The 17,184-nt window shown below is 49.2% G+C and overlaps 1 pseudogene; it reads right to left on the bottom strand.

Annotated features, from left to right (window-relative positions):
• Nucleotides 1-15,559: 15,559 nt before the first annotated feature.
• Nucleotides 15,560-15,745, bottom strand: LOC118994428 (uncharacterized; annotated as a pseudogene).
• Between the last annotated feature and the right edge of the window lie 1,439 nt (nucleotides 15,746-17,184).

Below are 17,184 nucleotides of genomic sequence, written 5' to 3'. Positions count from 1 at the left end.
CCTCAATTTATCTTCTTCAGTGTTGACCAAAATAATTTTCTGAGTGCTTCCTTTTTGAGGGGAGGGAGTGGGACCCCGGGTTTGCACACCTTTGGACTTGGCACCTACCTAAGCCTGGGCTGTTCTGGGGTCAGGAACGTCCCCTCTACTTGCCAAGCCAATGCCTCTGAGTGTCCAGCAGCTCCAAGGCAGGTGGGACGGACTGATTTCGACTGCCTCGGTGTCCCCCCCACAGCCATCTCTTCTCCACTGCCCCGCCCTCTCCACCCCACGTTTCCACAGTCCAGGCATCTCCTCTCTCTGCCTGTGCCTCATCACCCTGATGGCCTCTGCTGCCTCCACTCCCTCCTGGAGGGGACAGCAAGGCCGGGGGTGGGTGCTCTAGAGCAGGGGTCCCCAACCCCTGGACTGTGACTGAAGCTCACTTGAGCTCCGCCTCCTGCATGCCCCTCCACCCCACCCCATGCCGTCTTCCACAAAACCAGCCCCTGGTGCCTAAAGGGTTGGGGACCGCTGCTCTAGAGGGTATAACTGGCCTATGTTATTTTCCAGAAATGGCCATGACACAATTTTTCATCCTACATGTTCTAAAACCTCGGCACACCCCTACACAGCTGTGAAGTCTAGTCCCCTTTCCCTTGAATTCTGATGGGTTTTTACCCAGTAAAAGTGGCGGAAGAGACACTGCATGTGCTAGTCCAGAAAAGACAACGAAACTTCCACCTCGTTGGCTGGAACCCAGAGTTCGCCACGCTGTGAGGAAGCCCGAATTTGTGGCAAGGGCCAAAGGCTAATGTGAAGAGAGAGAGGGCTGGAGAGCCCCCTCTGCCCCAGCTCCAGCCACGTCTGACTGAAACTGCCGGCAGAAAACTCAGCCTCCCCTCCCCCTCTCGCTGAGCCCTTCTCAGGAGGCGCAGGGAAGCTATACAATGACTGGTTTGAGCCACTCAGTTTGGGGATGATCCGTACTTGACAGTAATCACCAGGCCCAGTGGTGGAAGCTTCTTTGGGGTGAGTGTGGAAAGAGTGCTTCCTGGCCCGGCTCTCCAGTGTCTCTGCCGCTACCTGGCCTTTGCACGACTCCAGGCATGTGGCTTCCCCACCACCGACGTCGATTTCTTCTCTGAACAGCAAAGGGCCCTGACTGTACTCGGGGGCTGTTCCCCACCCTGCTGGGGCAGTAACTAGTCCAGACAGTGCACTTCTCACTGCTTACTGCCTCCTCCAGGTTGGAGCCCTCTCCTCCTGAAGGTCCAGGCCCCTGGCACCACCTCCTTTAGCAAGCTCCCTCATTGTTCTCTAGCAGGGCGCCCAGCACACAGAACAGCCCACCCCTCCTCTGCCCCACGCCACAGAGCCTGGGTCCCATGCCACAGATGTTAGGAAAGTGGCCTTTTTCTCCAAGTGGGTAGTGAACGCTTGAACCGCAAGGGCTGTCTTCCTCCATGTTTAGACCCAGGGCCTGTTGCATAGCTGACCCTCCTCTCTTACCCCTTATTAAAACTAGTTAGATGAATGAATGAATGAATGATATTGATCATCACTCTGTCATTATTGAGCACTTACTATACGTCAGGCACTGTGCTAACTTCTTTGCAAACATCAACTTAATCTTCATAAGAACCTTGTGAGTTGGGCAGTCTTTTCAACCCCATGTTACAGTTGAGGAAACTGAAACCCAGAAAGCTTGTTATTTCTCAAAGATCACACAGCTTGCATGGCAGAGAGAAGACTGGAGTCCAAGAAGTGTGTTCTTAGCCACCGCATCATGGCACATTTGATCATTCCCATTTTGTAGATGAGGAAGTTGAGGACTGAAGACCGTAAGCAAGCCACCAAGTCACAAAGCTGGTAAGAAGGGTGGAGCTGAGATTTTAATTTGGTTCTATCTGCAAAGGTCGACGCCCCAACCACCGGGCTCCTTTCCCATAGTGGGACTGTCATGCCTCTCTGTGCATGTGGGTGTCATCATGTCCTGCTGAGAGTGCAGGCAGGGAACACAGAGACAGGATCACAGCCTGGAGAGGGGCTGTCATCCCTCCAACAGGATGGTGACAGGGCCATTAGGGGCCCTGGGGGCCGTGGGCATGAGCAACCCTCTGTTCAGTCCTGGACAGGGACTCTGTTCCTCAGGGAAGGCCACAAGCTGCCAGACGTGGCCATCCTCTCAGCCCTCTCCACCCACTTTTACTTTCTCTCTAACCAGATATGAAACATCTTACCTCACTGGGTGTGCATCTCCTCTAGGCTGTGTGAGGGCACTTTTGTCCAAGAGGAGTCAGTGACTCAAACAGGGTCTCCTGTGAAACCTGGCAGGGCAGGGGCCTGCCCGGGGCTGCCCTTCACTTCCTACTTTGCCAAGCTATCACCACACGTGCTGTTGTTACATGCTCTGCGGTGGCCAAGGCCCGGGAGCCTTTCCGGGATGGCACATTCCAAGCCTTGGCCACAACTGTGAGTGAGCACCACTGCGGTCGGCGCGCTGCCTCAGAGCCAGCTCTTGATGTCGAAACTCGGGTCTTGGAGGAGCTGCCTGTGTGCCCCTGAGGCCCTCTGAGTGGGCGGCAGGAGGGCCCTGGCCCTGGGTCTGGGTTCCTGGGGCTGACAGCATTCGGGTGGGTCTGCTGGGAGCAGTGCTTGGGGTGAGTGCAGTGGAGCAATCACTTAAGGTTGGAGCCCTTGCAAGAAGTTTCATTAGGCTCCTGTTTTTTCTATGTCAAAGAAACGAAGCGCTTCCCCTTCAGTTTGTTTAGGCAGAATTAGAGTCAACGAAGTGAGTTACTGAACCAAGAGACTTGTAGGAACATGTTCAGAGCAACACTACTGATGCCTGCCCAGGTGCCTGTCGGTCCCGACCGAGCTGCGGCTGTGGGGCCACACGCTGAAATACTACGCAGCAGTCAAGGGAGCGACCCACCCTATGTGCAATAATATACACGAGTCTTGGCAACGTAGAACTGAGATGAGGAGGTCCCAGGAGATTATGTACCACATGTTCTTTTTATAAAGTTAAACATCACTCAAATAAAAAAAATAATTTCATGAAATCCATGTGCATGCACTTCAACTCTGTAACACATTAAGTAAGGGAATGATGAAGGTGGAATTCAGACGACAGTTACTGCAGGTGTAGGGATAGGAAGTGGAATGTGGGGCCATGTTTAGATGTGGTTTTTGTCAAGAGCTAGTTATTGTTCTGTGTCATGGGTTTGTGGATACTTATTAAATTATTAAAACCAACTAACCAATGTAAATACCAGTGAGCTGTGCATGGACCTGAACGAGTGTCACGGAACAAGGATTTTATAAACTTGAGATCTAAACAGAGGAACAAAACAAAACACAACACAAAAACAAAAGGCATGAACTGGGAAGGACACCCCTTTTTCCGCTCAAAGGAGGAGGCTTCGGGAAATGCTTGAGTGGCAGAGAACAAGAGCCTGGCTGTCTGGGGGCCCCCGGGTTCCAGCTCTGGGACCCTGGGAAAGGCGCTGTGTTCGTTTTCAATTTGCCGCTTAACCAATGCCCATGAACATAGCAGCTAAAAACCACACTCGTTTGTTTTCTCACAGTGTCTGTAAGTCAGAGGTCTGGGTGCAGCGTAACTGGCTTCTCTGCCTGGGGTCTCACGGGGCTGAAACTGGGCAGTGGCTGGGGCTGTGGTCTCAGCTGGGGCTCCCCTCTACCAAGTTCCTTGCCATTGTGGGATGGAGGGCCTCAACTCAGAGGCACCGCCACCGGACCCCCTCCACAACAGGGCAGTTGGCTTTTCCAAGGGCAACGAAAGAGCACCTTTGCCACTTGGGATCTCTCTGATGTCTCCCGCCTGTGACATCTCCCATCTCTGTCCTCTGTCCTCTCCTGATTAGGTCAGGACCATCCAAGAAAATCTCTCTTGTGATAAATTCAAAGTCAACAAATTCAGGACCTTAACTGCATCTGCAGAATTCTTCATTGTGCTGTAGAATGTGATCAAAACCCAGGAATCGACATTTATCTTTATAGGTCCTACACTTACTCAAGCGGAGAGGGTCTACGGGGTGTGTACACAGAAGGTCGGGAATCTTGAAGACCATCTTAGGAAAACGCTGACCACAGTTCTTCCCAAGCCTCGGCCTTTTTCCTCCATGAAGTAAGGAGTACAACCTCCACCCTGCCGGGACTGTGGGAATACGAAATGAGATGACGTATGCGGAGGTGCTGTCGTTCATTCGGAATATTTGGGGAGGGCCTGCTGCATGCCGCCTGATGCGGAACGTGGACGCGGTTTCTGCGCTCATGTGGGTGATAATCTAATGCAGGAGCCGAGCATCAGCTGAACGAATAGAGACCACAGCCTGATCAGTGCTCTCCGCACGCTGCAAAACGCACAATGTTGCCATGAGAAATCAACAAGGATAAGTAAATGGAAAGACATACTGTGCGCGCGGATTGGAAGACTCAACAGAGTAAAGGTGTCCATTTTCCCCAAATTGTAGATTCAACACAATACCAATTAAAATACTAGCAGGATTTTTTGAGGGATAAATATTAACAAGCAAATTTCAACATTTTATAGAAGGGCAAAGGAACCAGAATAGCTAAAACAATTTTGGAAAAAAAGAAAGTAGGAAGAATCTATTCAATTCTAAGACTTAATATAAAACTACAGTGTGGCATTGGCAAAGACATGAGCACATAGGTCAGTAAGACAGAGTAAAATGTCCGGAAATTGATCCACACAAATGTGATCAATATGAACAAAGGTACAAGGGCATTTTGATAGCAAAACGATAGTTTTTTCAACAAGTGGTGTTGGAACAACTGGCTACTCGTAAGCAAAAAACCTGAGCCAACCCCAAACAAAACTGAAAACAAACACAAAAACTTGAAGTAAACACAAAGATGAACTCAAAATGGATCATCTATCTAAATGTGAAACATAAAACTGTAAAATGTTCAGAAGACAACATATTTGAAAATCTTCATGAGTTGGCTTTATAAACAATATCAAAAGCACAGTTCATGAAAGGAAGAGTTGATAAACTGGACTTCATCAAAATTTAAAACTTTTGCTCTGCCAAAGGCATTGTCATGAGAATGAAGAGACAACCTATATAGAATGTGAAAAAAAATGTGCGAACCAATATACATAAAAGGATTTCTATCCAGAATATACAGGGTGGGGCAAAGGTAGGTTTACAGTTGTTTGTATAGAAAGTGAAACAATAATGAATAAATAGTAACACAAAAATTAACTCTGTGTTTCCCATACTCACAACTGTAAACCTACTTTTGCCACACCCTATATAAAGAGCTCTCAAAACTCAGCAGAAAAGAAGCCACCCAATTAAATAATGGGCAAAGGACCGTTACAGACACTCACCCAAGAGGGTGTAAAGAAGACAAATGAACAAAGGAAAAGGTATTTGACATCATTCTCCATGAGGGGAGTTCAAATTGCAATCACGATGAGATACTCCACACGCCTATCGCAAGAGCTTCACAAAAGTATTGACAAAACCAAGTGCTAGAAAGGACGCTGAGGAGCCAGGCCTCTCACGTACCAGTGATGGGAGGGTAAAGTGGTACAGGCGCTTTGAAAAGCAATTGGCTAGTTTCTCGTAAAGTTAAACATCATTATGTATGACCCAGCCATCCCACTCATACATATTTACTCCAGAGAAATGAAAACTTTTCTTCACATTAAACCTGTTCATGACTGTTCATAGCATCTTTATTTGTAATAATCAAAAGTGAGAAACAATTCTAAATGTCCTTCAGTGGGTGAATGGTTAAATAAAATGTGGTACATCCACACAATGGAATACTACTCAGCAATAAAAAGGAACCATAGTGATACAGGCAACAACCTAGATGGATATCAGACACTTACACTAAGTGAGAGAAGCTAGTGAAAAGGTTATATGCTGGATGACTCCATTTGTTTGACAGTCTCGAAAAGACAAAATGATATTGATGGAAAACAGATTAGTAGTTGCCAGGGTTATGGGTGTGGTGAGGGTGTAACTAGAAAGGCCTAGCACGAGGGAGTTTTTTTGGGATGATGGAATGGTTCTGTATCGTGGATGGGGTGGTGGTTACACAAATCTATACATGTGTTAAATTCCTAGAACTGTACATTGGAAGGAAAAGAAAGTAAATTTTACTGTATGATAATGATAATTTTAAAAGAACAGCATGAACACGGATCTAGGAGGTGCTTGGGAAACCGGTTTGATATTTCTGAAGGGTTGTCCATGTCACGTGGAGCAGCTGGCACAGTGCATAGAACTTGACAAATGCTCAATACATAAACAGTAGCGATAGAGCAACAAATAGATTATAAACTCAGTGAGTCTAGGAAGTAATGTCGCCAAGAAACTAAGCACAAAATTCTTCTGGGATAAAGATCCCTGAAGTAAGGCAAGGTGCCAGAAGATGCCCAAAGCCAGACCTGCCCTGGCACAGCTGGGAGATGGGACTGCCCCCAGGGCGGGAGATTGCAGGTGCCCTGCAGGCTTGGAAGAGCTGAGGACAGATGCCCCCTCCCCTGTGGGACCTGGCTCAGAGGTGCCTAGGAGAGCTGGGTCTTCATGGGTGAAGGAGGAGATTCAGCTCTGAATAGAAGAGATCCGGCTCCTTGTTGCTCACTTCCCAGGTGGCCCTCAGCCATGACCTACTTTTTCTACCTGTCCATGCAGGTGAGCTCCCCAACCCATAGCTATTTTTATCCAAGCGGGATCCCCAGCTATTTTTACCAGTCCAGCTGTGTGGGAGACTTGTAGTGTAGAGCTGGGGTTCCTGCTCACGTGGGGGACCCTAATGGGCACATTCATCCCTCCTCTTTGTGGGGACCAGTTTGCCTTCCCATAGCCACCTCTGCCCCAGGTGTCTCTCCTGCTGCAAAACTTGCATGAGCTCCTCATCGCTGCAAGAGAAGGTTCAAACCCTTAGTTGGACATCCAAAGCTCTCGCTACCTGGGACCCAGCTGCCCTTTACCCTCATGTCTCTCCACACCTCATGGCTGGCCTGCCCAAGGAGCTAGACTACCCAGCCCCCTTGCCAGATGCTGAAAAGGCATCTCAATTTTTGGCCTGTGCACCTGCTGTTGGGAATGTTCTTTCCCTTCCACCTCCATAGGCCCAGTGACAAAGCCACCTCCTCCATGGAGCCCTCCTTGATTCCCTAGCTGACAGATTGTGCCCTCTCCTAGAGAACTGTTGTCTTAAGAACTCTCATCTGGCCCTCTCTGCTCCTCTGCCTCAGAGGATGTCTGTCTATGGGTCTGTCTCTCTCTCCCTTGTTCTTGGGGCCATCCCTTGCCCATCTCTACCCTGGCACAGACATTGTGTACTTCGTGGAAGGGCAGACAGAACATGATGGTAGGTGTGCTGCAGCCTGTCCTACACCCTCCAGGCTGCCCTGTGAGCCCGGGCTCTGTGATGCTTGGCCTCCTTGGGTTAGGGTGGGGGCTCTGCCATCTTCCGGCTCTAAGCTTTCCACCTCAGTGAATCAGCAAACCCTTCCCAGGGCCCGCAGTGGACTCAGCACTTTTTGGAGAACTCTGCAAGGGTGTGGGGAAGGGAGTCAGAGAACATACTCATCAGGGGAGCCTGGACAGGCATACCTGAAGCTCCAGGGCCTGCAGACATGGTGAGTCACGTCTGGGGTCCCCCACAGTTCTCCTACCTCCCCTCCAGCCACTGTCCCTTTTTCTCCTCTTCCTAGAGAATGTTGCCTCTCCCTCGCCATGGCCTCTCTTCAATGTCCCTCTCACCCCACAGCCAGGCCCTGGTCTCCGCCCTCTGCAGACCCTACCAGAACCCTGTGGGCACCAGATCTGCTGGATGTCATTGAGTTCTGGTCTTCCTGGCCTGCTCAGAGCCTCTGAATGCTGACCTCCCATGTTCCCAGGATGCCTTTTCCTCTGGGTCTCCTCCTCCATCTCCCTGAAGGACACCCACCTCCGCCTGTCCTGGAGAGGTCAGAAGTCCCCCATGTAAGACAGCTGCCTCTGCTCTCCCTGAACCCACTCAAGGCCTCTACTGTCAACGTCGGCCTCCAAATCCTCTCTTCTACCTAGGTCTTTTTCCCTGAGCTGCAGAACCCACAAATTCTCACGGCCCCTCAAACTTCTCGTGATCTAAACTCAACTCATCACCTTCCTCCCCAACCTGTTCCTCCTCTGATCCTCCCGGCGCCCCCCAATCTCGAGGCTTCTCCCTCTCCCTGCTGCCTTGGCTTCCCAAGCACTGCAGGGCGGGCCTCCTGCTTCTCAATTATGCAGCTGCTCCTGCCTCCTGCCTTCCCCATTCCCATTGCTTCTCCGCTCAGCAGCCTGCACAAACCAGGTCAGACCTTCTTTAAACTCTGTTGTTTGCAGAATGGAGTCCAAGTGTCTTAGGAAGGGAGCCAGGTGTGCCTGACGTCAGGGAAGCCAAGCTGCCCAGGTGCACATCCTGATGGCTGTGTGACCCGAACAAATGACTTTCCTTTTCTGGAGCCTCAATTTCTGAGTTTGTGGGGTGTGTGTACCCCCCAGGGTGGTCGTCAGAACTAAATGAGTTGATAGGCGTGATGGCTCTAGAACTGAGCTGGCCACAGTGGACGTGGGCATCAGTGTGGTTAGTTAGCTGCCCCCTCTCGCCGGGCTCTCTGCAGCTTCGACCCCTGCCTCTTCCCAACATGGCCATGCAGCCCAACACCCAAGTCTCCATACCTCTGACCTCCTGTTCCTTCTGCAGGAGATATTTCCCTTCTACCTGCCCATCGAGCAGACAACTTGTCCAACTTCGAGGCCCACTGTGAGTTCTGTTTCTTCTGTGCAGCTCTCCGGAGGCCCGCTAATGTCTCCCTAGGGCTCACAAAAAAGGGGAGGGACCACCATCCCCATGGGCCCCTGGGACCTAGGCCTGATTCCTGTCTAGCATCCAGCACTGTATCAGCGCCCTGGGGGCCAGAGCAGAGGTCTGTTGGAACACCCATGAGAGTCTCGGGGACCTCTCAAGCCCCAGGAGGGATCTGTGACATAGGAGGGGGTCTTCCAGCTTGAAGGCCTGATAAAGGAGGGCTGTTCGCACTGCAGACTCAGTTTACTGGCATCGGCAAAGAAGGGGTGGGTTCCCGCTGTGAGGGAAGCGTGCTCTCTCCCTGACGCCACGTGAGGCTCTCAGCACCAAGGGAGCTAGGCCCCGCAGGGAGCTCACTCAGACTCCGAGGGCTGGCTTCAGTCCCTGCAGGTCAACACGCCTCTGGGGACGGGTAGGGAATATGGAGGCAGATGTGGGTAGGACAAGGAAGCCCTCACGGCAGAATGTGGGAGAAAAAAAGGCTTTCTTGAAAGTCAGGGCTCGGAGTGGCCAGGAGAAGTGCAGATGAGGCACCTGTAGATGGCCCTCGTCCTGCCTAGTGGCTCGGCAGAGTTGGCAGGGCTGTGCTGTCCAAATGGGCCCTGTGGCTATTTAAATAAGGACAAGTAAAATCCAGCTCCCCAGTTTCCTGATTCACATCCAAGGGCTTGGAAACGACGTGAGTCAAGTGGCCACCACATTGGATGGCTCGGACACAGAACACGGCCAGCACCGCAGGGAGCTCCTGCTCAGGAGTCAGCCTCTGGGACCCGCTGCTGTGCTGCGCTCAGGGCCGGCGATTTACTGGGCCTCTCGGGGCTTCGGTTTCCTACATTGGGAGAACAATAGTCATTAATACGATACATGAGTTAAATGCATGTAAAGGACTTGGAACAAGCAGCACCTGGTATGTGGAAAGGGCCTGTCCGCCTACTGGTAGATCCTGTGCCACAGCATTAAAAGTAAGACATTGTGTACTTGGTGGAAGGGCAGACAGAACTCAAATATACCGGGAAAAGCTACCCACCATGCTGTCTCCCAGCCAGAGAGGTGTGAGAGGAGAACCCCACTCTCGGAGCCAGGCCTCGAGCTCACCACCGCCTTGGCCTTGATGGGGCTGATGGGTCTCCAGCGCCTTAGACAGGCCCCACGGCACGGCTCCTTTGGTGGGGTATGCTGCCGCCCTACCCAACCCACCATTTGGAAGTCCTTTCCTGTGTCTGGCCTAGGTCCCACCAGCTGCAGTATGACCCCTGTACCTAAGGCTGCCCATGCATATAGGACAGGAGAGGGCTTTCGTATGATCTATTTCCAGAAACACCCTCACTTGGAAGTCAGTTCATCCTGATGTCTAACCCTACTCCCACCTACCATGGGTAGAGCCTGCCTCTTCTTGCCTGTCTTTGGAAGACACAGAGCATTTCCTCCAGGGCTTCCACATCCTGCAGAGACAGGGATCAAGGCCTCACCGCTCCCGACTTTCTCTTGGTAGGGAGCCCACGGTTGCACAAGGTGGGCTTGGTGCCAGCCCAAACGAGAGGGCACATCCTAACCCTGGCAATCCAGTGAGGCAAGGTCTCTGGCGAACCCTGTGCTGTCCGTTTCACAGATGGGAAACTGAGTCCCAGAGCAAAAAAGGGGTTCCCCCCAGGGCACACAGGCTGGACTGAGGTCTGATGTTCAGGGCAGTCCCCTCTCAAGTCTGTCCCAGCCTCCAGGAAAGCATGGGGGTTTGTAGCGCCCCAGAGCCAGAGTCACAGGGGGAGGGAAGCAACCAGAAAGAACTTGCTGCCAATAGGAAGTGAGAAGCACTATGGAGTTCACTTTTCCAAGGGCATCTAACTAATACACAGGCAAGGGAGGCCGTCTAATGCAGTCGTGTTGGTTGTCTACCGTATGAGGGGCAGGAGGGAGAATGAAATTCCAGTGATTCAAGCCGACAAGCTCAAAGGCTAGTGTGGGGGGTGGATGCTGAGGACTAGCCATCCTCGAACCCCGCTTTGCCGAGGTTTGGCCTGGGCTGTCCCGCTCTTGCCCCCCACCTCGTCTGCTCTGTGTCTCGCCCTCCTGGCCACCCTGGCTGCCTCTGGTCTCCTATGATTGAAATCTCCCCACTGCTCTCAGAGCTGACCTTCCCGCCTTTAATTCAATCAGGAATCATAAACCCTTTTAATTTAGGAAATAAAAGGCTGGCTGCTGAGCCGGCTGCCCCTGATTGACGGGGCTGCCAGCATGGCCGAGCTGGCCTGGGGAGGGGGCACAGACCCGTGACCTCAGCCAGCCTCTCTGGGGTAAGGATGCTCCCTGGATGCCTGGGGAACAAAGGAGAATTGCCCCTTTCTGGCCTCCAGCAGAGGAGGGGCCAAGGCCACATGGTGGGGGGTGGCCGCCGGCTGGCCCAGAGAAGCTGTGGAATGTCAAGCTCTCACTGCAGCCTTGGGGACTTGGGATAGACACGAAGGAGGACTTTCCAACCAACTCATGTATTTCCTCCCTTCGTCATTATGGGACTCTGGTAGTGTTCCAAAGTGGCACAATGACACATCTTTCTTTTCCAAGAAGGTAGAAGAGGCACCAGAGGAACCGACGCTCGCTTTTCTGGACTTTGGTTTCTCACCTAGATATGGGGAGAATCATGGAACCCAGCCATAGGGCTGTTCTGAGGATTAAATGGGTTAATGAAGGCTCACTGGCACATAATAACCTCTCATTTAACTATAGCAAATAATATTCATCATAATATTACTCCGCTAGGGGCACACAGAGGACTCCATCTCTACTTGGGGGTGGCAGAGAGTTGGGAGTGTTCAGGGCTCTGGAACCAGCTGCTCTATTTCTCTCTGGGGAGGAAAGACCAGGGCAGGTCCCCCAAGCCCTAGTCCCGGTCCCTGGGGAAGCAAGATAGGACAGTGGAAAGCTGCTAGATTAGAGTTAGAATGGTAGTTGAGCAGTTTGACTCTGTGACCTTGGGAAAGTTGCCTTCCTGCTCTGAGCCTCAGTTTCCTCCTTTGAAAAGTGGGCTTATAGCACCTACTAGCAGGGTGTTTTGATGCTCAGGGCAGGAACTGACCTGTAGAAGGTGCTCAGAATATGGCACCTCCCTGCCCTAAACCCCAGTCAAGAGCTCGGCAAAGCCGATCTGAATGGGAACCCCTACCGCCCTGTGGTCTGAGGCTGAGCTCTGAGCAGCCGCTGCCTTTCTCCTGTTCAACCACTTTGCCTGATTCCAGGACCTCCCCGGTCCTGCCTGTGGCCAGGGCCTGCCCCAGAGGCTTCCACTGTCGCTGTCCTCACCCCCTTCCCGAGTCGCTCCTGTGGAAGGAACCACCTAGTGCAGACCCAAGATGGCCTGCGGCTCCCCGTCCACGTGCAGCACAGTGTCTGGCGCCGAAAAGATGCTTGGGAAGGCCTCTCCCAAAACTCTGACCCGTCCTCCTGACCCAAATGTTCTACACCATTCTTTGTTCTCAGCAAGCAATTCTATACAGCTCCTGTACAGGTTTGGGACTGAAGACAGGAGTCGCAGTGGCAGGTGGCAGTGGCCACCCGCAGAGCTCCAGGCCACTACTGCTAAACTTGGGGCAGAGAGATCTGCCCCCTACTGTCCTGGGAGGTAGGGATTGCACCGCGCAGTTCAGGACACCGAAACTCGAAGACATTGAATACCTTCTCCAACCTGACCCAGGTGTGAAGCCACGGTGCTGGGACCCGACCCTAAGCCCTCTACACACTGGGATGGGCAGCTCACAGACCTCTCTATAGTCTGATGTTTCCTCTGATCTCACAACGACCTTGGGGCGATGCCAAGTACATAGTTGTCGTCATTATCATCCTGTCACACAGAAGAGAAAGCAGAGGCTCTCATGTCACTCAGTAAGTCAGAGATGGGACAGGGACTTGGACTCTGACAATGCCCTAGGCACTGCCGACCCCCAACCCCTCTGGATTTAAAGCAGCTTCTTACTCCTGACAGCCAGTGCTCCAACTGGGTGATTCCTTCTTTCACCCATTTGGAAAATATTTGTCAGGCGCCTACTCTGTTCTAGGCCCTGTGCCAGAGATCAATGCTGAAAAAGCCAGAGTTTGGTCCCTTCCTGAAGCTTACTGTCTTTGTGAGCCATAAAGACCGGAAACAATCAGTCACACAAAAATGGTAAAAATGGTACTAAGCGTTGTTCCCGGGGTGGGGTGAACAGTCAGGGAAAGTCTTCCCGGAAACATGGAGATCTGAGGGCAGGTTAGAGGTTTGCCCCTGGAAGTGGGCAGAGTGGCCCAGGCAGAGGGAACAACGTGTGTGATGGCCCCGGGGGCAGAAATAGGCCTACAAATAAGGCGGGGAAGTGCTCAGATGAAGAGCAGGAGGAAAGGGGCCAATGCCTGCAGAACCTGGAGGACCGGCCTTGACCCTAAGAGGAGGGCCTCAGGCTGGTTTGCATTTCAATTCAGAGAAGAGTAAGCTGGAGCAGGTTGAGTGAATGTGGGGATGGCAGTCAGGAGCCAACCTTGGTGGTCCAGGCACAGGGGGCCACAGCGGTGCTGGAGGGCCAGAAGGAGGTGGGGCAGGCTAGCTCTACTGACAGCCCCTTCTCCCCGGAGGAATTTCAGCTAAGCACACAGTAGGTGTTTTATGGATTGGTTTGGTAGACCTGCCTGGACCAGGAGTTGGGAATGAGAAAGACACTGAAGCAGCAATGGGGCAATGGGCCTGTGGTCAGTGGTCACCCGGGGGTGGGGTGGGAGTGGCCCCTCCCCACTGTCCCTGGACGTCCTGCTTCATTGTTACTGTTTTATATCCCCTAGAGAGCTTACATTGCTTTCCCAACATCATTCAGCGTGTAAGTGACAAGGATGAGAATTGAACCCAGACAACCTGGCTCCATGGCCCACGTCTCTAATCATTAGACCGCATGTTCGTCCTGTAGTTGAATTTCGTGATCTCCCAAGTAGGGTTCAGGAAAAATGACTGGAAATTAAGATATATTTATTTTATCTCATCCTTTAACATTTCTTTTTCTGGTAAACACACAAGGTCTGTCCAGAAAGTATGCCGCCACATAATAGAAAAAATAGAGATATTTACTGAAGAAGATACAAGGAACATTGTACACCTCAGATCCCCTTCAAAGTAGGCACCTTGGGACCTCACACAGTTCTCCCAATAGCCATCAGCTGTCCCGTCATATTTTCCTGAATCTCATCGATGGTCTGAAATCTCTTCCCTTCAAAGGTGATTTTAGTTTGGGGAAAACTGGAAGTCCCAGGGCACCAAATCTGGGCTGTAGGAGGGCTCGGTCACCTGGTTAATTTGATGTTTTGCAAAAAACTGCATGAGATGCGATGCATGAGTAGGCATGTTGTCGTGATGAAGCTGCCAATCTCCAGTTGCCCATAGCTGTGCCTTCTGAATCATCTGAATAGTTTCCACAGAGAAATGTTCAAGCTTAACGCAAAATTTGATGCAGATTCGTTGCTCTACTCACTCAGTCAGTTTGAGTGTGACAGCCACATAGTACACATGCTCCCTCAGGGCATCTACCACCCCCACAGACTAGGACAGTGAAGTTGTCATTGTTCACATATGCACATTCCAGTCCACTCTCTTTGGCTGCCAAGTGACGTCGAGGTCACGTAAACCGTTCTCATTTTATTAACAATGGTTGGACTTTTTCCAGACAGACCTCATATATTTTATATACAATACATGTATATAATTCTAAAAAAGCTTCACTGCATATGATTTACGCACCATAAATTCATCCATTTTAAATGTAAATTTCAGTGATTTTTTTGTCAAAATAGATAATTGTGCAACCGTCACTGCAGTTTAATTTTAGGATATTTATGTCACCCAGACAAAGAGATTTCTCCTGCTGGATGTCACTTGGCAGCAAAAGAGAGTGGACTGGAATGTGCATGTGTGAACAATGACAACTTCACTGTCCTAGTCGGTGGAGGTGGTAGATGCCATTGAGGGAGCACGTGTACTGTGTGGCTGTCACATTCAAACTGACTGAGCAAGTAAAGCAATGAACATTCCTCTGTGGAAACTATTCAGATGATTCAGAAGGCACAGCTATGGGCAACTGGAGATTGGCAGCTTCATCACGACAACATGCCTACTCATGCATCGCATCTCATGCAGTTTTTTGCAAAACATCAAATTAACCAGGTGACCGAGCCCTCCTACAGCCCAGATTTGGTGCCCTGGGACTTCCAGTTTTCCCCAAACTAAAATCACCTTTGAAGGGAAGAGATTTCAGACCATCGATGAGATTCAGGAAAATATGACGGGACAGTTGATGGCTATTGGGAGAACTGTGTGAGGTCCCAAGGTGCCTACAGTCCTCAGGCCACTGTTAATCTACCTTCTGTCTTTATAGATTTGCCTTCCCTGGACATTTCATATGAATAGAATCATCCAGTATGTGGTATTTTGGGTCTGGTTTCTTTAACTCAGCATAATGTTTTTGAGATTCATTTATGTTTTTATATGCATCAGTATTTCATTTGTTTTTTTTATGGCTGAACAGTATGCTGCTGTGTGGATATACCACATTTATTAATCCATTCACCAGCTGGGGGTCATTTGAGTGGTTTTCACTTTTTCGCTGTTATAAATAATGCTACTATGAACATTTGTGGGTTTTGTGTAAACATATTTTCATTTCCATTGGGCATATATACCTAGGAGTGGAATTGCTGCATCATATGGTCAATTTATGCCTAACTTTTTAAGAAACTGCCAAAATATTTTCCAGAGTGGCTACACCATTCTACGTCCCCACTAACAATGTATGAGAGTTCCAACTTCTCCACATCCTCACCAATACTTGTTATCATCTGTCCTTTTCAACAGCAATAACCGCGCTTCGGATAAACCTCGTTGGCTACGATACTGCCGCTGCACAAAGCTTGTCCTTTCGGTTATAGACATTCTAGTGGGGTTGAGGTGGTATCTCACTGTGGTTTTAATTTGCATTTCTCCAATGACTAATAATGCTAAGCATCTAAGTGTCTAATTTGTTGGCATAAAGTTGTTTAAAGTATTCCCTTATTAACCTTTTAATTGCTGTGAGGTTGGTAGTAAAGTTCCCTTTTATGTTTTGATTTTGGTAATTTGTTGTTTTTCTTTTTCTTGGTCAGACTAGCTAAAAGTTTGTTAATTTTGTTAATCTCCACATTTTAGCTTCATTATTTGTTCTTATTGTTTTTCTGTTTTCTATTTCACTTGTTTCTGCCCTAATCTTTATTATTTCCTTACTTTTGATTGCTTTGGTTTTAAAATACTTTGCTTTTCTTTTTCTGATTCCTTCCAGTGGAAGTTTAAATTATTTAATTAGCATCTTTTTCTAGTATAAGTTTTTAAAGCTATAAATTTTCTACTAATCATTGCTTTAATCATGCATCCTACAAATTTTGATATGTTGTACATTGCGGTCATTTAGTTCAAAATGTTTTAAAGTTTGCTGTGTGATTTCTTTTTTGACCCGTGAGTTATTTAGAAATGTGTTATTTAATTTCCAAATATCTGTGGATTTCCCACATTTTCTTCTGTTGTTGATTCGTAATTTAATTCTTTTGTGGTGAAAAACATAGTTTGTATAATTTTAATTCTTTTCAATACACTGAGAATTGTTTTATGTTTTAGCATAAGGTCTATGCTGGTAAATATTCTTTGTGCACTTGAAAATAAGGCACATTTTCCTGGTGTGGCTCAATGGATTGAGTGCAGCTCAGTGGATTGAGTGCTGGCCTGTGAACCAAAGGTTTGCTGGTTCGATTCCCAGTCAGAGCATATGCCTGGGTTGCAGGCCAGGTCCCCAGTAGGTGACGTGCGAGAGGCAACCACACATTGATGTTTCTCTCCTCTTTCTCCCCTACTTCCCCTCTCTCTAAAAATAAATAAATAAATAAATTTTAAAGAAAATAATGTGTATTTGTGCTGTTATTGGGTGAAGTGTTCTATACATGGCAAATTAAGTTGGTTAATAGTGTTGTTCAAGTCTTACATATCCTTGTTGATTTTTTGTCTAGTATTTCTTTTTTTGTTTACCTTTTGGTTTTAAAATTTATTTATTTACTTATTTAAAAATATATATTTTATTGATTATGCCCTTAGAGTTGTCCCATTTCCCCCCCTTCATTCCCCTCCACCCTGCAACCCTCTCCCACCCACATTCCTTCCCTTTAGTTCATGTCCATGTGTCATAAGATCTTTAGCTTCTACATTTCCCACATTATTCTTACCCTCCCCATGTGTTTTCTACGTACCATCTATGCTACTTATTCTCTGTACCTTTTCCCCATTTCTCCTCCTCCCACTCCCCTGTTGCTAACCCTCTATGTAATCTC

Source organism: Sturnira hondurensis, unplaced genomic scaffold (assembly GCF_014824575.4).
Source record: "Sturnira hondurensis isolate 20B ecotype Veracruz unplaced genomic scaffold, ASM1482457v3 Scaffold0000880, whole genome shotgun sequence".
Lineage (NCBI taxonomy): Eukaryota > Metazoa > Chordata > Mammalia > Chiroptera > Phyllostomidae > Sturnira > Sturnira hondurensis.
Note: the sequence above shows the minus strand (reverse complement) of the source record. Positions and strands in the feature narration are given on the sequence as shown.